At 37.1% G+C, this 24,679-nt stretch overlaps 1 pseudogene; it reads right to left on the reverse strand.

The window, feature by feature from the left end:
* LOC136388421 (small ribosomal subunit protein uS5 pseudogene) overlaps positions 1-21,160 on the reverse strand; it is a 41,245-nt pseudogene extending 20,085 nt beyond the window's left edge.
* Between the last annotated feature and the right edge of the window lie 3,519 nt (positions 21,161-24,679).

The following is a 24,679-nucleotide window of genomic DNA, read 5'->3' on the forward strand; positions in this document are numbered from 1 at the left end:
CTATGACTAATTTTTTTTTTCAGAGTACTAACAATGTTGGTTCTGTCCTTTTTTGCTTGATTTTTTAAAAGCTCTGTGGAGGTACGACAAATGGTTTAGAGGTGCCCACTCCATCATTTTTACCACATTACATTCTAAGCAGTGGTGATATTTAGCCATTTTGCACCGGTTCAGCGATACCTAAATTCTTGCTGAGTTTGGCGAACCTGTTGTTAAAATGACAGTTCTAATCAAGGTTCTCTCTAAGGCGGGCACCTGAGCAGCTGCCCAATGTGGAAATCACAAATATACATTCCTCACTCTTTTTAAAAATTAAGCTGCAGAGCAGCATATTCTAAATGCCCACAGTAATGTTCATTACGTCTATAGGTGAAAAAAAAGTTGCATTTGAGGACACCAATCAAGAAACATGGAAATATCTTAAAAAACAGTTTTATTGTTTTTTGTCAGGTATTAGTTAATATTTTTTTCATTAATGTTTTAAAACTCATAACAATCTAGTTTTGAGTATATCTTTTATTGTTCTTATTTAAGTATTAAATGCATGAAATAATAAACTACCTTTCAGTATATCATTTTTTTATACTTCAAATGGACATTAGTGCAAAGAACCGGTTGTTAAATTACTTGAATCCCATCACTGATTTTAAGTCTTTGCATTTCTGGTACATCTTAAATTGTATATTAAACATTGCAGTTGAGCAATTGCATTGGGCTTTGTTCTGGCAGGGAGTTCTACAGGGTGGAACAAATGCAAGTTTATAGTTGTGAGTATGCAAAACATAAAGTTTATTTACATATTATTATTTATTCATTATTGTATTTTTTTATACGAACTACTATAACCCTACTTTTGCCACACTCTGTATTAGTGGAAAATTCTCTTGACATTCGTTTCTGGTTTTGTTTGCTTGCTTTAGTGTTTGTTTTTTGGATTGTTTGTGATGAGTTTATTTTAATTTTGTCCATAGTTTTTAGGTCATATTCCCTAGAGCAGCAATTATCAACTGATGTGCTGCTGTACACTGGTTTGCTGCAAAACTTTTTAAACCATGCAATACCTGACTATTCAGTCAGAGACACAGATGTCTTTTCCTTTAGTTCAGTGATTTTTAATCCTTTTTTTTTAATTTATGGCATACATAAACTAAACTACTAAAATTCTGTGGCACACCAAAAAGTATATCTTTGCCCATCTGACAAAAAAAAAAAAAGGTATAATTTTGATTCACTCACACTGGATGGCTATTGTTATGTTGGCTGTTGTCATTTTTTTTATTTGACAACCCAAGGGAAAAGAGGTCAGTGCCCCTGACTAAATAGTCAGCTATTTCATACCTTGAAAATTCTTGTGGCACACCAGTTGAAAAATGCTGCTTCAGATTTTCAAATCTTTTTGTTTGCAATATTCTTTCCTTCTAAGCCTTTACGAATTCTGGCTGTACACATTCTGGGCTTATCTCTTCCTTTCAGTCTAGAAAAGACTGCTCTTCATTTGGATATCATTTTCCTGCATGATAATCTGTGAAGTAATTGCAAGTGAGAATCTGTGATAATTGGGGCTGTCACCTAATGTATTCCCCTTCTCTCCAGGATCCCACCTATATCTGTTATTTGGTGCTGGGGAACAGTTACTCTTTATATTTTGTTTATTCTCATGGTCAGACACAAATATCTCTGTCTTGACTGAAAGTAAAAATCAAAGATATTTTTAAATTGTTTATGTTTCTTAATGCAATAATGGTCTAGGAAATTATTTGCAGAAATGTCCAGAAATTTTAATGATGATATCTTCTCAGGTTCATTCAATAGAGTTGTTCAGGTTTTAAAATGATTTGGTTGTTGTAAACCTTTGACTTTATTCAACAATTCATAAATCAGGCAACATACATTTCAGCAGATAGAAAGAGGCCCTGAGGACCCATATGAAATGAAAGACTATAATAGGCAGAAGAGAGTGAGAATGAGAAAGTTAGTTATTTCAACAAAAAGTGAATTGGTTATAGCAAGATCTGTTTCCTAAACTGAGACTTCAGGAATCTATCAGAATTCTTCACTATTGCTGACCAGGTAATTCCTAATTGACTGGTTTAAGATTTCATTTCTTAAACTAATCAATTAGGAAAGCCAACATTGTAATTAAGTTAAGTATTAAGTCTCAGTTTGCTGGTGTGAGGCTTAGCATAAGTGACTCCATTTTGAGCCTGTGGTCTCATTTTTAACACTATCTGTTTAACATTTAATTGCCTGGACTGCAGTACTGAAGGATATATATTTATCATTGAGGATATATAGAGCCTGAAAAGAAGTTAAAGTGATCACAGGTCTGCCGCCATATCTCCTACTATAATCCGTAATAGCTGAAATGTCATTGCACCTGCAACTCATCACTGACTTAATTATCTTTCTGCTCTTATCTAGCTAGGCCAGGAATGGAATAATAAAATAAATGACAATTTTTGTTGTTAATGTTATTTAAGAAAATTTCCTGGATGACAGTTTTCCCTCTGAAGGAAGAACTTATATTGAACTATTGGTGGCAGAGACTGAAAAAAGTACAATTTTTTACTGTCACATAAAGGCTCTCAGGAAAACTTCCCTGGTTATGAGCTTTACTTGTATGTATGCAAATACCTGCATCTCTTTTAGGACTAAGATGCTAGGTAGCATGCATATGTATTTCATATAAATTTTTAGCATGATGTTGATAAATTAACATAACAAACATTTATTTTTAAACTGCTATTACTTTGACAGTTAAGAAATATGTTTCATCTGACATCCTAAGTTGGAGACATAGGGAACCTAGTGAATGAAAGAAAGGGTGAGGATTGCTCAGAACAGAAATTGAGCAAGTGGGAAAGTTCAGTTCTTTTTCAGGTGTAACTACAATGTATACGACATATTACTGTGAATCAGATGGAGAGATTAAGCCTTGATTTGGCTAGTACTTATGTGGGGCAGCTGTGTTAGGCTTCCTGGCTGGTTTACTGGCTGCAAACCCTTTGCGTGATTGGTACGTGAATGTGTGACTGTGCCACATGTGTATGGCCTAAGTAAGGCTATGTGTGCTTGCACTAAGGGGGATTGTGGATGGCAGATTGCCTGCTCACCGCTGTGAGGGTCCAGTCTTACTGTTTCTTTGCCTGAGAAGCAGTTTTCCCCACCTTGTGTGCTTGTCTGCCATTGTGAGGCTCTATTAAACAGAACAGCTTAACTCTTCCTGACTCCATAATGTGTCTACCGTCTGCCCGAATGTGGAGCTTCCTGGCCTCAACCACCAGCATTACAACTTATTTCTTTTTTACTAGTTAAATAAGAAAGTAAATAAATCAGCATTTTGTTTTGTTTTAGGTTCTTATGTGGGAAAATGACCAACAGATTAAACCTGTGGTTATCAAACTTTTTGAAGTTGGGACACATTTAAAATTTTACAAATAATTGTAGGAGCACTATATACAAATTTCTGAGAAATATGTTATAATAATTAAGTCTAATATTTAAAAAATATAAAGTCCAAGCATGCTCTTATGGCAATTAAACAAAATAAATATGACAAAGTTAAATTTATTCTGACATTAAAAACAAAATGTTACATTTTTTGAGTTATGCTTTTTAGAATTCATAAAAAAGAGGACTAAAAAAGACAAAAAAGTTATCTTTATATATATCTCTATATATAGATATATGTAAATACATTCTTAGTAAGATTTATTAAATTCTGCAGGTCCCGGAGTGAATGTGTTAAGTTTTTTTCACTCTTGTGTTTATGAGAAACATGAGCCTGATGTGCCCTAGCAACTTCTTCAATGTTTGGGCATATATTTGAAAGCAAACTCTCATTTCTTCATCAATACATTGAAGAATTTTTCTCTTTTCATTCTTTTCTTTTTCTTTTTTTTTGTATTTTTTTTTTGTATTTTTTCTGAAGCTGGAAACGGGGAGAGACAGACAGACTCCCGCATGCGCCCGACCGGGATCCTCCAGCACGCCCAGCAGGGGTGACGCTCTGCCCACCAGGGGGCGATGCTCTGCCCCTCCGGGGCGTCACTCTGCCACGACCAGAGCCACTCTAGCACCTGGGGCAGTGGCCAAGGAGCCATCCCCAGCGCCCGGGCCATTTTTGCTCCAATGGAGCCTCGGCTGCGAGAGGGGAAGAGAGAGACAGAGAGGAAGGAGGGGGGGTGGAGAAGCAAATGGGCGCTTTTCCTATGTGCCCTGGCCGGGAATCGAACCTGGGTCCCCCACACACCAGGCCGACGCTCTACCGCTGAGCCAACTGGCCAGGGCTCTCTTTTCATTCTTAAATGTACTGAGGGTAGAGAATTCTAATCACATAAATAAGATGTTGAAAATTGTAGTAAAATGTTCAAAGCTTTTTTAGATATTGACACATATTCTTCTTTCATAGAAATCCAAAAGGCTTCAAGAGACAATTCCTTATGTTTAATCATCAATCCACAATCAGTGGATATAGCCACCATTTCTACATCTTCTGTTAATGTTAAACCAAAATAACTTGAAGCTTCCATGAATGGGTTTTGACTCCAATTGTATTATTCAGTGTTAAGTGATGGAAAATGCTATAAATTAAATTCTGCTCATCAGCCTTCAAGTCCTATTTTATTTACACTTAACTGTGGCTCACTTCCAGAATTGGATTCTTCACTATCACGTTTCTTTTTGAGAAATCTTTTTATATTATTTGGGTGTATTTATCTAAAATTAATATAATGGAGAGTGACGTCACGGAAATGGCGCCGTGAGCAGTGCGTCCGACAGATCTCCCCAAAATCACAACAAATTTATCAACTAGCAACAGAAAAATTTATCCTCGGAGCATTCCGGAGTTCCACACAAACTGAAAGTGAAAGGACTGTTATCACTTGAATCTGAGAAAGGAGGGTGTAGAGGAAGCTACCGCAGGGACGTTCATTCAAGCCGTGGAGGGAGTGCGCCTGCGGTGAGGTGAGTCGGCCCACACTCGGGAGCGGCAAGCAGCTGCCGGCGCGCGCCCGGTCCGGTTGCAGAGCGAGCACCGCCCACACTTGGGAGCGGCGAGCAGCCACCAGTGCGCGCCCGGTCCGGTTGCAGAGCGAGCACCGCCCACACTTGAGAGCGGCGAGCAGCCGCCGGCGCGCGCCCGGTCCGGTTGCAGAGCGAGCACCGCTAATGTTCCCAGCGGCCCGCGCACTGCGAGTGAGAGACCCCAGCCACCGGTGCCCGGAGCACCCCATTCGCGCGCGTGCCCTGGGCAATCCACGCGCCCAGAGCGCCCTACTGGCCCGCATACCCAGGGTGCCCCATTATCCTGCGCCCAGTGCGCCCTACTGGCCCGCACACCCAGGGTGCCCCATTATCCTGCGCACAGTGCGCCCCAGCCGCCAGCAGCGGGAGGAGCGGGAGAGGAGCCAAGGCAGTCTTCCCTACTTGGGAGATTCTCTCCGTGGGCGGGGCACCTCACCCAGCCATTCAAGCTAACAATCAAGCGTTGGGGGAGGGGTGTTCAGGCAGCCTGAAATACCTTCAGGAGCACAGCTGCGGACCCAATCACTGAAATTAGCTTAACCCATGAAATCTGCGCACCCACGGGTTCTAATTGATAAGATCTCTCTCAGTTCAGCGATCCAAGACAAGAGGCGTGATATTTTTTAGTGCCTCTCGCTAAAGGGGCGGGGGCAACTTCTGATTGATAGAGCCTCCATATTCAGGGATAAACGCTAACAAGAGGGACTTGGCAGATAATAAGATCTATACTACACTAGTCGCAAGCAGAGACTAGTGTCTCTTCTTCCCAGCCAAAACAGGCTACAAAGTGTGGAAAGCCTGGGTTGAGTGGTCCAACTGAATGCTAGGTGCTAAACAGTCACCTTGACAACAATTGACTCCCACTCCTGCCTGCCTGATTACACTGGAGGCTCTGACTGCCAGAGCCTTTCCCAAAGCCTTGCGCTGAGTGGGGATAGAGTGGGGATTTCCCAGCTCTTTGAGCCTCTTACTCCCCAGGCAGAAGCAGTTGCAGCCTTATAGCTGGATCACCAGGCTGCTAATTCAGGAAGGGGAGACTAGGAGAGAGACTCCAGGAAAGCAAACTCTCTCATCGTTGGACCCTGCAAACGCCAACAAGCCTTGACTACCAGCAAGACTACAGCCAATTATGACATTGCCATAGAATCCCATCAACTGCAAATCCCTACCTAAGTGTGACACAGGGGCAGAGCCTGGGGTACAGAGTCACCGACCAGGAAAAGGGAGAGAAAAGAAAAAGGAAGAAGTTAACCTCTCAAAATCAAGAAAAATCCACAGACTTTACAACTTGTTCCACTAATTTTTTTTTTGTTGTTGTTTGTTTCTTCTATCTTATTGCCTTTATTATTATTATTTCTATTTCCTCCACCTCGGTCCTTCTATTCTCTGCCCATCTTATGCTTCCCTTTTCTTGAACTACACTACCCATGAGTGTTACATTTTATTTCTCTTCTTCATCCTCACCTTCCTTTAAGGTTATACTCCAAAACACTTAACTCTCACTCTCTCCTCTTTTGTTTTTTTTTTTTTTGTTTTGCTTTATTTTGTTTTTTTCTCTTCCTTTTTTTTTTCTTCCTTCATTTTTCTCTTTTTCTTATTTTTTCCTTTCTATTCGTTTTTTCTTTTCTCGTTTTACCTTCCTCCCATTTAATCCTTAATCACGAACAAATTAGTTAATTTGGGACTCAAGGGTTTTTTTTGGCTTTATTTTTCTTTTTTGCTTTTGTTTTTTTTCTTGTTTGTTTGTTTATTTTTGTGGCATTTTGGGTACTTTTTACGTTGCTTTTTAACTCACTAGCATTCCTCCCAACCCAAGGTCTCCATTGTATTTAGTCTTCGCTCCACTTAATACAACAGATTTTTACTTATTATTTTTATTTTTTTCTTCTTTATTATTCCTTTTTTTTCCCTCCTTTTTTCTGGTTCCCTCTTATTCCTCTCATTATATCTCTTAGTCGACCATCACTTACAAGCAAATCATCTTATGCTTGTCTAAGATTTTCTTCCTTTTTTTATTTTTTTTATTTTTTATTTTTGCATTTAGTAGGTCCCTACTCCCTTTTTTTGCCCCTTGAACTCTTCACCACAAATCAGGCCCTCCATTATAGGCAGTTTTTGTTCCATTTAGCATAATATAATTCACAGGTCATCACGATATTTCCCTGAGGAGGGGAGAGGAGGGAAAGAGAAGAAAGAAAAAAGGGGGAAATAATAAATTATTACTGTTTTTTTTTTGTGGGGTGTTTTACCTTTTTTTTTTTTTTTTTTTTTTTTACTTTTTACTCTTTATTAATTCTAATTAGTGCTATCAACAAGACCACCCTCAGATGCCAATAAGAAAGAGGAAATTGAATATTATGGATACAAAAGAAAGAGAGGTAACACAAATAGATGTGGAAAAATCTATGGAGAAAAGACTTAACATATTGGAAGCCTTGGAGCTAAATGACAGAGAATTTAAAATAGAAATCTTAAAAATACTCAGAGATATACAAGAAAACACAGAAAGGCAATTTAGGGAGATCAGAAAACAACTCAATGAACACAAAGAATATATTACCAAGGAAATTGAAACTATAAAAACAAATCAAACAGAAATGAAAAACTCAATTCACGAGCTGAAAAACGAGGTAACAAGCTTAGCTAACAGAACAGCCCAGATTGAAGATAGGATTAGTGAAATAGAAGACAAACAACTTGAGGCACAACAGAGAGAAGAAGAAAGAGACTTAAAAATAAAAAAAAATGAGAAAGCCCTACAGGAATTGTCTGACTCCATCAGAAAGAATAACATAAGAATAATAGGTATATCAGAGGGAGAAGAGAAAGAAAATAGAATGGAGAATATACTCAAACAAATAATAGACGAGAACTTCCCAAGCCTGTGGAAAGAACAAAAGCCTCAAATTCAAGAAGCAAACAGAACACCGAGTTTTCTTAACCCCAACAAACCCACTCCAAGGCACATCATAATAAAGATGACACAAACCAATGACAAAGAAAAAATTCTCAAGGCAGCCAGGGAAAAGAAGAGTACAACATATAAAGGAAGGCCTATTAGATTATCATCAGATTTCTCAGCAGAAACTCTACAAGCTAGAAGAGAGTGGACCCCAATATTTAAAGCCCTGAAAGAGAGGAACTTTCAGCCAAGAATACTATACCCATCAAAGCTATCCTTCAAGTATGAAGGAGATATAAAAACATTCACAAATACAGAAAAGATGAGAGAATTTATCAGCAGAAAGCCCCCACTCCAGGAAATACTAAAGGGGGTTTTCCAACCAGATTCAAAGAACAAAAGAAAACAACACCACAAGTAACAGCTCCACCAAGAACACAATAAAACCAAACTTAAATTGTGACAACAAAGGAAAAAAAGGGGGGAGAGGATGGAGATTAACAGTAGCAAAGGACGATGAAGTGCAGAAATACTCATAAGATAGGGTACTACAATGAATATGGTAGGTACCCTTTTCATTACTTAATGGTAACCACCCTTGAAAAAACCACCACAAAAACACTTGACTTAAAAAAGGTAGCAACAGAGGAAAGAAGTATGGAACACAAACAAACAAAAACAAATGATAGAAAAACAAAAGAGAAGAATCAAACAAGATACAAAACTAACAGAAAGCAATTTATAAAATGGCAGTAGGGAACCCACAAGTGTCAATAACTACACTAAATTGAAATGGATTAAACTTACCAATAAAAAGACACAGAGTAGCAGAATGGATTAAAACAGAAAATCCAACTATATGCTGCCTACAAGAAACACATCTAAGCAACAAGGATAAAAACAAATTCAAAGTGAAAGGCTGGAAAACAATACTCCAAGCAAACAACACCCAAAAAAAAGCAGGTGTAGCAATACTCATATCTAATAATGCTGACTACAAGACAGAAAAAGTACTCAGAGACAAAAATGGTCATTTCATAATGATTAAGGGGAAGTTGAATCAAGAAGACATAACAATCCTTAATATATATGCACCAAACCAAGGAGCACCAAAATATATAAGACAGCTACTTATTGACCTTAAAACAAAAACTAACAAAAATACAATCATACTTGGAGACCTCAATACACCGCTGACGGCTCTAGATCGGTCATCCAAACAGAGAATCAATAAAGATATAGTGGCCTTAAACGAAATACTAGAACACCTGGATATGATAGACATCTACAGGACACTTCATCCCAAAGTGACAGAGTATACATTTTTCTCTAGTGTACATGGAACATTCTCAAGAATTGACCATATGTTGGGCCACAAAGACAATATCAGCAAATTTAGAAAAATTGAAGTTGTACCAAGCATATTTTCTGATCATAAAGCCTTGAAACTAGAATTCAACTGCAAAAAAGAGGGGGAAAAACCCACAAAAATGTGGAAACTAAACAACATACTTCTAAAAAATGAATGGGTCAAAGAAGAAATAAGCGCAGAAATCAAAAGATATATACAGACAAATGAAAATGAAAATACGACATATCAGAATCCCTGGGATGCAGCAAAAGCAGTAATAAGAGGAAAGTTCATCTCACTTCAGGCCTATATGAACAAACAAGAGAGAGCCGAAGTAAACCACTTAACTTCCCACCTTAAGGAACTAGAAAAAGAAGAACAAAGACAACCCAAAACCAGCCGAAGAAAGGAGATAATAAAAATCAGAGCAGAAATAAATGAAATAAAGAACAGAAAAACTATAGAAAAAATCAATAAAACAAAGAGCTGGTTCTTTGAAAAGATCAACAAAATTGACAAACCCTTGGCAAGACTCACCAAGGAAAAAAGGCACAGGACTCAAATAAATAAAATCCAAAATGAAAGAGGAGAGATCACCACAGACATCATATATATACAAAGAATTATTGTAGAATACTATGAAAAATTATATGCCACCAAATACAACAATCTAGAAGAAATGGATAAATTCCTAGAACAATACAACCTTCCTAGACTGAGTCATGAAGAAGCAGAAAGCCTAAACAGACCAATCAGCAAGGAGGAAATAGAAAAAACTATTAAAAACCTCCCCAAAAATAAAAGTCCAGGCCCAGACGGTTATACTAGTGAATTCTATCAAACATTCAAAGAAGACTTGGTTCCTATTCTACTCAAAGTCTTCCAAAAAATTGAAGAAGAAGCAATACTTCCAAACACATTTTATGAGGCCAACATAACCCTCATACCAAAACCTGGCAAGGATGGCACAAAGAAAGAAAACTACAGACCAATATCTCTAATGAATACAGATGCTAAAATACTAAACAAAATACTGGCAAACCGAATACAACAACATATTAAAAAAATAATACATCATGATCAAGTGGGATTCATCCCAGAATCTCAAGGATGGTTCAACATACGCAAAGCAGTTAACGTAATACACCATATCAACAAAACAAAGAACAAAAACCACATGATCTTATCAATAGATGCAGAAAAGGCTTTTGTTAAATACAACACAATTTTATGTTTAAGACTCTCAACAAAATGGGTATAGAAGGAAAATATCTCAACATGATAAAGGCCATATATGATAAACCATCAGCCAACATCATATTAAACGGCATAAAACTGAGGACTTTCTACCTTAAATCAGGAACAAGACAGGGTTGTCCACTCTCTCCACTCTTATTTAACGTGGTGCTAGAAGTTCTGGCCAGAGCAATCAGACAAGACAAAGAAATAAAAGGCATCCATATCGGAAAAGAAGAAGTAAAGGTATCACTTTTTGCTGATGATATGATCCTATACATCGAAAACCCGAAGGACTCCACAAAAAGATTATTAGAAACAATAAACCAATACAGTAAGGTCGCAGGATACAAAATTAACATACAAAAGTCCATAGCCTTTCTATATGCCAACAATGAAATATTAGAAAACAAACTCAAAAAAATAATCCCCTTCACGATTGCAACAAAAAAAATAAAATACCTAGGAATAAACATAACAAAGAATGTAAAGGACCTTTATAATGAAAATTACAAAGCATTGTTAAGGGAAATCGAAAAAGATACAATGAGATGGAAAAATATTCCTTGTTCTTGGATAAGAAGAATAAATATAATCAAAATGGCCATATTACCCAAAGCAATATACAAATTTAATGCAATTCCCATCAAAATTCCTATGAGATTTTTTTAAAGAAATGGAACAAAAAATCATCAGATTTATATGGAACTATAAAAAACCCAGAATAGCCAAAACAATCCTAAGGAAAAAGAATGAAGCTGGGGGCATTACAATACCTGACTTTAAACTATATTATAGGGCCACGATAATCAAAACAGCATGGTATTGGCAGAAAAATAGACACTCAGACCAATGGAACAGAATAGAAAGCCCAGAAATAAAACCACATATATATGGTCAAATAATCTTTGATAAAGGGGCTAACAACACACAATGGAGAAAAGAAAGCCTCTTCAACAAATGGTGTTGGGAAAACTGGAAAGCCACATGCAAAAGAATGAAACTCGACTACAGCCTGTCCCCGTGTACTAAAATTAATTCAAAATGGATCAAAGACCTAAATATAAGACCTGAAACAATAAAGTACATAGAAGAAAACATAGGTACTAAAATCATGGACCTGGGTTTTAAAGAACTTTTTATGAACTTGACTCCAATGGCAAGAGAAGTGAAGGCAAAGATAAATGAATGGGACTACATCAGAATAAAAAGTTTTTGCTCAGCAAGAGAAACTGATATCAAAATAAACAGACAGCCAACTAAATGGGAAATGATATTTTCAAACAACAGCTCAGATAAGGGCCTAATATCCAAAATTTACAAAGAACTCATAAAACTCAACAACAAACAAACAAACAATCCAATAAAAAAATGGGAAGAGGACATGAACAGACACTTCTCCCAGGAAGACATACAAATGGCCAACAGATATATGAAAAGATGCTCAGATTCATTAGTTATTAGAGAAATGCAAATCAAAACTACAATGAGATACCACCTCACCCCTGTTAGATTAGCTATTATCAACAAGATGGGTAATAGCAAATGTTGGAGAGGCTGTGGAGAAAAAGGAACCCTCATTCACTGTTGGTGGGACTGTAAAGTAGTACAACCATTATGGAGGAAAGTATGGTGGTTCCTCAAAAAACTGTAAATAGAACTACCTTATGACCCAGCAATCCCTCTACTGGGTATATACCCCAAAACCTCAGAAACATTGATACGTGAAGACACATGTAGCCCCATGTTCATTGCAGCACTGTTCACAGTGGCCAAGACATGGAAACAACCAAAAAGCCCTTCAATAGAAGACTGGATAAAGAAGATGTGGCACATATACACTATGGAATACTACTCAGCCATAAGAAATGATGACATCAGATCATTTACAGCAAAATGGTGGGAACTTGATAACATTATATGGAGTGAAATAAGTAAATCAGAAAAAAACAAGAACTATATGATTCCATACATTGGTGGAACATAAAAACGAGACTAAGAGACATGGACAAGAGTGTGGTGGTTACCAGGGGTGGGGGGAGGGAGTACATGGGAGGGAGGGAGGGAGAGAGTTAGGGGGAGGGGGAGGGGCACAGAGAACTAGATAGAGGGTGGCGGAGGACAATCTGACTTTGGGTGAGGGGTATGCAACATAATTTAATGACAAAATAACCTAGACATGTTTTCTTTGAATATATGTACCCTGATTTATTAATGTCATCCCATTACCATTAATAAAAATTTATTTAAAAAAAATAAAATAAAATTAATATAATTATGTTAATAATAAATATAATAATGATGTGTTGTTAACAACAAGAGCTGTATTTCCATAATGAAATTGTATAATAGAGTCGTTATATTTATTTTTATATCTGGGCACATGCCGCGAACCAGCACAGCTAGTAATTCCAGTTCCCAAGTTGGATTGGTGTGGAATTAAGAAAATATTTGGAATTCAGAATATGGGGTCGGGAGAGCCCTGTAATTACTGCTGGCAAGAACAACACGTGCCCAAAGACCACATCTTGCTTTATTTATAGGGCAAAGTGAGGCCATTAGCAAATCTTAACTTTACACCAAAGGATAGAAGAAACTTGCTTCCAGTCTTTCCAGGGAACATGGGGAGTAGTGTAAACAATCCAGCACCTTAACAACCTTTTGAAACCTAATCAGGCAAGTGATGTGAGGGGTTGGGCAAGCTGTCAGTTTACAGCCAATTCCCCACACTGCTGTCCCCCAATAATCTAAACTCCAAGCACCCTGTTTGTTTTTTGGTCCCCAACAGGCACATATTTCTCTGGAATACCATAGGGTGCACCTGGAAATCTTCTAGGGTGCACTAGTGCACCCTGGTACACACTTTGAGAACCACTGGATTAGACATTTATATGACTTATGAAGTCATCGCCTCGATAAGTCTAGTACCCATCTTCACCACATGTAGTTATTAAATTGCTATTGACTATATTACTCATGCTGTACAGTACATTCCCGTGACCGTTTATGCCACAATCTTAGATAGCTAAATTGACTTTTGTATTGAGAGTCAAGAAGGAAAATCTCATAAAACAAATAAAATCATAAACAATTATATAATATTTGTTTAATTGCTTGATGCATAATCCTAGCAGATCAAAATTAAACAAGTCACAAACTAAAAACTAATAATCTACAATATCAGTACTGAGAAAGTCAAATCCAAATGTTTTCAATTGTGTTACAATTTGGTTGAACCATTTTAGCTAGTTGGGAACCATTAGAGTCTGGCAATAGTATAGAACAGGGGTCTCAAACTCGCGGCCCGCCCACCAATTTTGTGCGGCCCGCAGACTGGCCCACAGATTAATCCACGAAGTTTGATTAGTCTGCGGGCCGCACAAAATTGGTGGGCGGGCCGCGAGTTTGAGACCCCTGGTATAGAAATATATTTAAGTTACTCACAGAAGTTCTTGGGCCTTGTTATTATTATATTAATGCCTTAACATGTGCTATGTACCATTAAACAAAAATATAAAATAATAGTGACAATATGTAATATGAGTGTGGCAAAAATAATGCAAATAAATAAAAGTGGAAAATTTGATAAATTGTCTCCTTCCCAATTTTCCTATTATTTTAGTTAGAAGCCAGAGTGACTTGGAATTAAGGGACTACCCAACACTTTGGAAAAATACTGGCTCAATGTGAATGCCCATCAACTTTTTTCATGTATTGTTCCATTCCCTCAATATCACTTCATGTCTCTTCAGATGTCCTCTTTGTTCAATCCCCATTATCATCAAAGTAATCTGAGACCTCTCATTTTGACTTTGCTAGCCAATCATTCACTACAGCTATATATACTGGCATAAATGTTCCTTATTCCTATGCCATTCAATCTTTACCTCCACACTAATGTAAAGCCTTTATTTAAAAGTGAAAATTTGATATTTAGCTGCTTTCCTACCGTTTGTCTTTTCTAGAGAACTCCAGGCTCCATGAAACAGATAAAATGCATTGTGTTAGTTTTCTACTGATGTGTGGGACATTACCACATGCTTAATGTCTTAACAAAAACAAAATTATTACCTCACAGTTTTCATGAGTCTGAAATCCAGCACAGTGTGGTTGGGTTTCAAGAGGTTGAAATCAAGGCATCTGCTGGATATGCACTCTTCTGGAGACACACCAAGGTCACTTCCAAACTTTTAGAATTTATTTCTCTATGATTGCATTACTGAGATTCTTATTTTCTTGCTGGCTTTAGCAAGGCACAACTCTCAGCTCCTAGAAGGTATTATCAAGTCTTTGAGATGTGCTTCTCTCTGTTGGCCTCCCACATATCCAGTCTCACATTGACTGAACTCATATAATTCCTCTATTCAGGAAGGGTCCACTCTCTTTTAGAGCACCTCTGATTAAGTTATGCTTACCTAGGATAATCAACCTTTTCAAAAGTAAACTGTTCCATATAACATAACATAACCAATAGGTCACCTAACCATGAGATAACATCTATTATATTTACAGGTACCACCCATATTCAAGAGGAGGAAATTTTGTAGGATACCCACATCAGGGGCAGGGATCTTTGTTGTCACTATAGTTCCTACAACTATATAATATTCCTCTTAATTTTATTTCCAGCACAGTGCTTGGCATAATTGATTCTTAGTACAGATATTTTACTCAGCTGTGTTTACTGAGCTCCAAATTATACAATACCCATCTGCCAACCTTATATTGCCATTTGAATGCTTAGTAGCCATGTAAAATTACTGTAACCAAAGTAGAATGCTGAATTTATGTTCACTACGTCTCAAATTTTATCAAGGCCAAGGAATTGTATTACCACTCAACTGCTTCTCATACTTAAATTTAGACCTCATTGCTGGTTCTTCCAATCCATTTCATCTTATATCAATCCATCCATAATTCCCATCAACTTTACTTATAAAATATATGCCACATTTGATACTTCATTGTTTTTCTTTCTTTCATCTTAGTCCAACTGACATTACTCTCTGGTATACTTACTGTTATAACTGCCAAACTGGTTTTACTACTACCATGCTGTATGCCTACATCTCCTTCAGTCTATTCTTTAGATAGGTTTTTTTGTTTGTTTGTTTGTTCCTGTTTTTGTTTTGTTTTGTTTTTTGGTGATAGTGAGAGAGACAGAGAGAGAGACAGGTAAGGACACACAGGCAAGAAGATAGAGAGATGAGAAGCATCAATTCTTCATTGCGGCATCTTAGTTGTTCATTGATTGCATTCTCATATTTACCTTGACCAGGGGACTACAGCAGAGTGAGTGACCCCTTGCTCAAGCCAGCAACCTTGGGCTTCAAGCCAGCAATCTTTAGGCTCAAATCAGTGACCATGCATCATGTCTGTGATCCCATGCTCAAGCTAGTGACCCAACACTCAAGCTGGCGACCTTGGGGTTTCAAACCTGGGTCCTCTGCATCCTAGTCCAACACTCTATCCACTGCATCACTGCCTGGTCAGGCTCTAGAGAGGTTTTTTTTTAAAATGGGGATGCAATAATTTCTTTACAATCTCATCTTTTAGCCTTCTTGCCCTGTCTTTTTATGATCCAGCCACCAAGGCTATCACTCTTTCCCTCAGACAACAGGTACATTACTGCTATAGCACTTACGTACTTGATGAAACCTCTTTGCATGTTTGGTTCATTTTCACTGATAGTTCAACTCAAGTGTTACTTTTGTAGAGTTTCTTCTCCTGACTTTCCCAGCTGAAGTTCTTCACATCACCCATTTAGTTTCCTTTTTTTATCCACTGCTGTCTTTAATTTTCTTGGTAACATATGTGTTTATGTATTGGTTTTCTGATTTTAGTTACAACCATGGCTGATGCATGAGAGGTATATAATAAAAATGTGTTGAATAAATAAATACCACCATAATAGAATTTGAATGGATTTTAAAAGGACTTCTGCTTAACATTCTTGATAGACTTGAACTTTCTAACATAAGATTAACATATGCCTTAACTAACAATGGAGGAACAGCACTATCTCCTGGAAACTGCCATAAAAGTGTACTAACTATTGTAGCATGCAGCCTTGCTATGTTAATGCAAAAAACTAACTACTTAATTACTAAAAACAGGAGTGTATGAAATTTGATGGTCAATTTTGAAGCACATTACAACAATAATGCCTGGAAAGTTCTCTGATATTTAGTACATACTGGTTAATATAACATAGCCATGGCATGCCATACTTATATAAGAGAGATGGATGTGCTTTGAGGCAAAGTTTTTGGGAAAGTGAGTAGCAATTATTATAGCCTACCACTTTATGCACATTATTTCATGTCTAAGATACTATCATTTCCCCTTATTTTTCTGTAGAGAAAATTGAGTCAAAAACAGGGTAGAAGACCTGTCCAAGGTCAAGCAACTAGTAACTTGCAAAGCTGCTATCTGGTCACAGGAACTGAAACTCCAGAGCCATTCCACTCTTACTACACTGTGCATGGAAATAATAAGAAGTATTAGTTTTTCTTTTTCCCTAGAGCAGGTCCCATTAGTTTAACATATGTTTAATAGGGAGATGCAATTAAATCAGAATTTCCCAAAATGTGTTCCATAAAACACTAATAACTCCAGACAGTCTGTGAAGTGAAAATATTCCAAAGCAATATCATTTAAAGAAAACCATATAATTGTAATGCCTTTCTTAGGAAATCCTGTTTGATGGCAGCCATAAGAAGAGTTCAACTGCCCCAAGTAACCACCAAGCACTGAGGTGGAACATCCCCACACTGCTTTTACAGTGGAACTTCTCCCCCCTCCCTTTTGTGTGGGTTACACTTATTGATATCCCATGAGACAAAAACAGGTTCCTGGAAGTTCTTTTTAAAATGAATTCTTAGGACATTCGAAATACTTCACAGAACTAGCACTAGAATATAAAAAGAAGAGAATGGGGACCAGTGTGTTGTACCTACGTCATTAATGACTATCGGAATTAGCTGACTGAAAATGCTTTAGTCCCCACTTCACTGATAGGCTATTTATGTGCAGGGAAACAGAGCAACATGTGGTATGTTCATATGAAGTAAGTCAGCAACTCAGGAACACAGATCTCTATGTGGGTGCCCATATGGGCTGTGAGAGAGAGAAGCAGGGCAGCTGAGAGGGAAAAAAAGGATCTTAGTTACATACATATTTAAAAGTCAAGAGAATGTAGTGCTTAATTTTTGTGTGTGTAGATCCATTATTCTTACAATCCTTGACTTTGTTACCTTTAATTTTTACTGATTAAAAGGCATTAGGTGGGTGGGTTAGTCAGTGCTGTGGTGTTACTGAACAGCAGGTAGACAATAGCTATAATTCTTTTTGCAGCAAGACAATTAAAAATGTAATCAGCTTTGAAAACTGAATGGTAAAAAAATAAATACCACGAAAAGACATAGATCTAAATAACTGCCATGCTAGCAGACGATCATTGCATGTCTCCAGAATTCAGACAAATTCTTAAAATTAGGAAAAGAGTCAGATTAGAAAAGATAATTTTTCTGATTGATCATTGCATTAATAAAGGCTTGACTTATGCGTTTTGCAACAGAACACAATGTAAAAGCTGAAAAATAAACCATAAAATACAATGCTGAAAATTTCCATATCACAGCTGCCCAGAGCGCATAACAAAGAGAATATTAGTGATGTCCAGATGCACGTAAGTCTGCAGGGATGCCTCTTGCCAACAGCAAAATGAAAGGAATGACAATGTCATTCACATCCAATAGACTATGTTAATGTTTTTTCAAACAGTTCTTTCACACTCAGAAATAGTGCTCATTAATAATGGATAGTGCTATATGAAGAAGGCATGTTGCCTACTAAAGTAATGGCATTCATGTTCAGTGCTCATCTCCTCCCAGGGATGAATGGCACTTCTGCAGGATAATTTTTCTTTTGTCTTTAAAACTATGCCAAAATGGTTTAGAAAGTTTTAAGCTAATTGAGCTTTTATTTTCCCTGAGCTAACATTTCATATGTGCCATTAATGCACTGACTATTCTCACATTTCTCTCTTCATCCCTAACTGTTCCTATTTCAAGTCACCTCCTTTTTAATCACAGTTTTTGACTAGAACTGCTGAAATGTGCAGGAAAGTCCTCAAGCTTTCAAAACTACATTGAAATCTGGTAGTAAAATCAAGATTGAGGTGTTTTTATTTTTTTCTAAATTCTTTTCTTTTCTTCCTCTGCTTCACTGTTCAAGCAGCTGTCAGTAAGGCCTATGGGTTTGCTGATATATTTGGAGTTTTCCAGATTGTATAATCAAATAGAAGAACTGAAAAATCACTGAAATTCAGAAGGGTTACTAATTCCATGGAGATTAATTTTCTAATATACCACTTTCTTCAGGGAAGCACCTAATTATCTCTCTTTGAGTAAGAAGCCATTTGGAGTCAATTTTGTATAATGACCTCCATTTTTAACGTTTTTAAGCAAATGCTTTTCTGAAATAGCTTTGAATATCAGACCAGCTGCTTATTATTCTCTTAACATTAAAAGCTACCTTTTAACAATATATTGGGAAACCATGTACAAAAATGCTCACTGGATACAACTTAGAGCTATAGAAAATAATTATATTTATACTACACCAAAAATCTAATGATAATACCTTTCTACACCAAAAATCTAATGATAATACCTTTCATGTAAAAAGTGAATGCCAGTTGAAAATGACAGTTTATGTTAGGATGTATAGCAATGAAAAGAATAATTATATCTTTGGACATAGATCCAATTGCCAGTTGATTGACAAATTCAAGTTTTTTCATCTCTATAATTTATCACCGGGGTAATTTCCTGTCAGTTGGGATTCATTTATATCAGTAAAGCTATGTCTTATCAAGATGAAAAGAAGAGCAGAAATGTTTAGTGATTCCAGATCAAAATAAGCAAAGACCACATGTATGGTAGGCAGTATAATTGTCCGATGTCCCTCCACTGCCGCATCAAAGTCCAAATCCCCAACACCAGTGACTGTGTTATGTTACATAAAAAAGTAAATTAAGTTTGCTGATGGAATAAAACTTGCAAATCAGCAGCGTTTAAAATAGGAAATTATCCTGGATCATCTGAATGAGTTCAATGTAATAACATTAGCCTTTCTAATGGAAGAGGAGGCAAATGAGAAAGTCAGAGTAATGTCCTGTTGAAAGGACTCCACCTTCCATTGCTGCCTTTAAAGATAAGGAAGGGAGCTCCGAACCAAGAAATGCAGTGGCCTCTAGAGGCTGGAAAAGGCAATGAAATCAATTCTCTGCCAGAGCCTCCAGAAAGGAACTGATTTCTGCTGGTAGCTGATTTTCGTCCAGTGAGAATTGTGTTGTACTTCCCACTACAGAATTGTTACCTAATACATTTGTATTCTTTTAAGCCAGTAGGTTTGTATTAATTTCTTATAGCAGCCATACAAAAATACATCACATACCTGTATTTTTGGATGTAGCCCTTTAAAATGAAACAAAATACAAACCATAAAAAAAGCTCCAACAAATTTCCAGTAAAAATATCTGAACTCATTAAGTGTGAACTGAGGAAAGAGAAAAGATAAAAAGTATTGTATTGGAAGTATTTATAGGTAATTCTGTGACCTGACCTCAGCCTCTCTGGATTTGGTGGGCATTTAAAACTGACTGATAGATATTCCCATGTGTTCTTTGGTGTCTCCCATGCTGAGTACCTCTGAAGGGTACTCCTTGTATCGATCAGGGTTTGCCCAGTGAAAGAACTAGTATGAGTCATATGGATATATGGGTATTATTAGTAATTGGCCTATCCAATTATGGGGGCTGCCTAAAAACTGTGGAGTTCACAGAGCAGGCAATCAGCAAGAAAGGATCACAGCAGACTGAAACCCTATGAAAAAGGGCTGATGCCGGTTGCCCACTAATTGTCCACACTTTCTCATTCTCATGGAAGGATTATGTCCTCTTTTACAGGACAAAAACAAAACAAAAACTGATTAAGTCAGGTATATCCAAAATAATCAAATTAAAGTCAACTGATTTAATTATAAACTTTTATTACATCTGCAAAATTTATAGGTCTTAGAGACAGCATCAAAGGTCATCATGCAAAGTTGCCCAGCATGGTAGTACATCTCCTTGCTGAGGGGCAGCAGTCCTGATACCGGCCCTCAACAGCAGCTTCTTGGGCACAAGGGCTGAGATTATGCCAGTGCCCCAGGGGCTGGGTTGAGGCACATCAGCACAGAGCCACAGTGGCCAGTCACCTTGTAGGGGAGTGGGTGGGTCTTGCTGATCTTATTTTCAGTAGCCTCCCTGTACAGGGACAATAGAGATCATGGCCAGGATGATGGCCCCATGGATGTCAGAAGCTATTTCCTTCAACATTTAACACTGAGACTGACATGTTCATCGTCTCCAGTGACCACAAATGCTTTGAACCATGTCCACAGGCCAGCATGTGTCTGCTTTGCACAGGCATTGTCTTTAAAACCTGGTCCTTTTGGGATGGCCCCAGGAAAAAGTCAATGATCTCAGATTCTTTGATGGGCAGGGAGACAATGTATATCTCTTCCAGGGACCTGATCTTTAGACCCTTTACCAGGTGACCCAGCTTGGTGTTGGAAATCCACTCATTGCCCATGGCCTTGCCTCTGGGAGATCATGGACTCAGCCTAGACCCCAACACCGGCCCACAACCTCCACTTGGATGCTGTTGCCAAACCCCTCAGGATGCCGCAGTGGCCTCACATTCAGGGCCCAGGCCTCCAGGCCCGTTGGCAGCACTGGTGTCTTTGCCATTTGGTGTTTCCTTGAAGAATAAGCAAGAGAATATCTTTTGATATTCCTTTGAACTGTCTTTTCTCCCTAAAAGGGAATTCCTGAAAGTACAGTTGAGCCTAGAGAAATTGACACACCACAAAGTTATTACAGATTGTTATCTACTCCACAACTCTCAATCTCCCTGATGCTTCTATTCCCAAAGATACAGTTTCTCGCCTCCAAGTATATTTTGCTCCCTACAGAGTACCAGAGATAACAGAGATATTTTTAATGTCAAGGATAACAGGTGGTCATAGATGGTAAGGGGTACAATTGACCCTTAGACAATATAGGGGTTAAGGATTCTGACCTTCCAGTAAAAAATCTAATTTTTTACTGCCCCAAAACTATAATTGCTTACTATTGATTGGAAGCCTTACCTATAACAAACAGTCGATTAACATATATTTTGCCTGTATTATATGCTGAATTCTTACAATAAAGTAAGCTAGAGAAAATAAAATATTACAAAAATAATAGAAAAGAGAAAATGTATTTACTCTATTTATAAAAAAAAAAAAAAAAAAGACTTATATAAGCAAACCCAAACAGCGAAACTGGTTTGGTTCAAGGGTCAACTGTGTACTGTGCATAGTTCTTGGTAATAAACAAAACAAAATATTTAACATTTCATTTTGAGTGGAATCTTGTATCTTCTCTAAATTTATCTCCTTGCCACTTATCTTGCTCACTGACCTTCTTGCTGCCAAACTGAAAGCTCTTGTCTGTTTTCACCTGGTGGCAAGGGCTTTGCCCTTTCTTTTCCTCTGGCCTGGAATGCTATCTGCAGAATTTCACAGGACTTTCTGCATTTCCTAAGTCAGATGTGGTCTATAACCATATCCATGTTGGTCACTTTATGTCTTCATACTATTTTGTTTTTATTACTAGAAGTAATTACTACCTTAAATTTCATAATTTGTTTGCTTCCTTCATTATTTCATACTTTTTCATTGGAATTATAGCTTCTTTTTTTTTTATATTTTTTATTTTTTGTATTTTTCTGAAGCTGGAAATGGGGAGGCAGTCAGACAGACTCCCGCATGTGCCCGACCGGGATCCACCCGGCACACCCACCAGGGGGGGCATGCTCTGCCGCAATCAGAGCCATTCTAGTGCCTGAGGTAGAGGCCACAGAGCCATCCTCAGCGCCCGGGCAAACTTTGCTCCAATGGAGCCTTGGCTGCAGGAGGGGAAGAGAGAGACAGAGAGGAAGGAGAGGGGGAGGGGTGGAGAAGCAGATGGGCGCTTCTCCTGTGTGCTCTGGCCAGGAATCGAACCCGGGACTCCCGCACGCCAGGCCGACACTCTGCCACTGAGCTAACCGGCCAGGGCCTGGAATTATAGCTTCTTGAAAGCAAGAGCTGTCTCTTTTTTGTTGAACATTGTCTCGCAACAAGAAAAGTACCTAGCACTGTCAATAAAAATGTGATTCATTCAGAGGTTTAAGCACGAATGAATAAGTGAGTGAAAGTTCTCAAACATTAATGGGAAAATTTCTAGGACTTTAAATATCTTAGTATGAATAGATAACTTCAAATTTTTCAATGAATAAATATTTCACGAATGGCCATAAGATAACCAAGCCAGCTTTTCTTTATATTAAAAAGATAAGGTTCAAAGTTAATTATATTTTGAGAGGCTTTTGAGTATAGAATGATTATTTACTTATTAGTGGGAATTTTCAATATATCGTATAGGAACAATGATATGGACAATTTCAGAGACCTGAGTTGAATCATAATTGTACTACTTCTCAGCTATTTGACTTGGACCAAAGTAAGAATCAGATTTTTCATCTTCCAATTGAGGATAATATCGGACACACAGATATTAATTAGGATTACATGACATCCACACATATTTAATTCTCAGTGAATGCTATCTACCTATTCATTTCTCATTGATGTAATATAGATAGATTTCACTTATTATAGCATAGAAGTTACATATAATCTCATTCAGCAACAAGTACTTTCCACTGGTTATCCATAAAATGTAGATAGAATTATTTTCTCATTAATTATTAAAGTTTAAAATATATGTCTAATTTTAATTTTATTAAAATATATTTTGCTTGGTACAACCACAACAATGGCTAAAATAGAAGAAAATTGTAAAAAAAAAAGTCACAGTGAAATGACAAGAATATGAAGCAAATTATAGATATTTACCTGGAGGCCACATGTCCCATCTTGCACTCCAAAGTCACATCTTTATTATTAAGGTTCAAGTAATAGCATCTTCTTTCATTTGCAAAAGTATGTGGGTTTGGCTTATAAAATATATTGTTGGCCTAGTTGAAATAACATGAAAAATGTAAAGAAAAAGGTTTCAGAAATTAAAAAAATTTAAAAAATGGATATTGTGAATAACTGCATATCAACGTATTAGAGCACGTAGCTGAATTAGATATATTAATTTAAAAGCAATGTATTAAAATTTATAAATATATGTAAAACTATATATATATATATATACACATACATATATCCTGAGTAGTCCTGAAATTATCAGAGAAGTTTAATGTGATTAATATCTTTCCACCAAGAAAACATTTGACTGAGATGGTAGCATCCAAAGAATAAATAATTCAATTTCAAATTTAACATAATCTTTGCAGAGACAAAAAAAATATATAATGATATCCCAATCTTCATGAGGTAAGCATAAGTTAATAGTAACACTAGATAACTACAATATTGCAAAAAAAGAGAGAAACTAAAAAATCAATCCTCATGAACATAGGTACAAAATCCTAAACAAATAGTGGTAAAGCAAATATAAATATTTACTTTCAAATAAAATCAAAAGTGTGATCTAATGGACATTTATAAAACATTACACCCCCCCCCAATGCACATTCTGTTTAAGACTAAAGTGCTGATCTCCAGTCTTAGTCTTTTCCTTAATATAAGTCCACACATTTAAATTTTTTACTACAGAGATCCATTAAGATAAACCCATTAGTCCACCATAGTCTCCAAAATCTTCAAAACTTCCTATACAACCTATTTAATAAATCTTTCTAATATTCTCTTTTCTATAAATTGATCAGTTTACCAAGCAAGAACCCTTGCAGTCATCAGAAATTACTTACACTCCTTGCCTATTGTCCCAATGGGTTACTGCATCTTGCTGTTTTATTGTCAACAGAGAGCAACCTTCTTTTTCCATCTCTGTTAATAACAACTTAGTTAGGTCCTCGTTATTACCATTTAGACTACTGCAGCAGCCTTGAATGTCATCATCCTCTTACCCTTCTTATCTTGAGACTCTTGCAGATTAATGTCTTTAATACATGTATCTGATCATCACTCTTTAACTGTTTTGATGGTTT

Source organism: Saccopteryx leptura, chromosome 1 (genome assembly GCF_036850995.1).
Source record: "Saccopteryx leptura isolate mSacLep1 chromosome 1, mSacLep1_pri_phased_curated, whole genome shotgun sequence".
NCBI classification, from domain to species: Eukaryota; Metazoa; Chordata; class Mammalia; order Chiroptera; family Emballonuridae; genus Saccopteryx; species Saccopteryx leptura.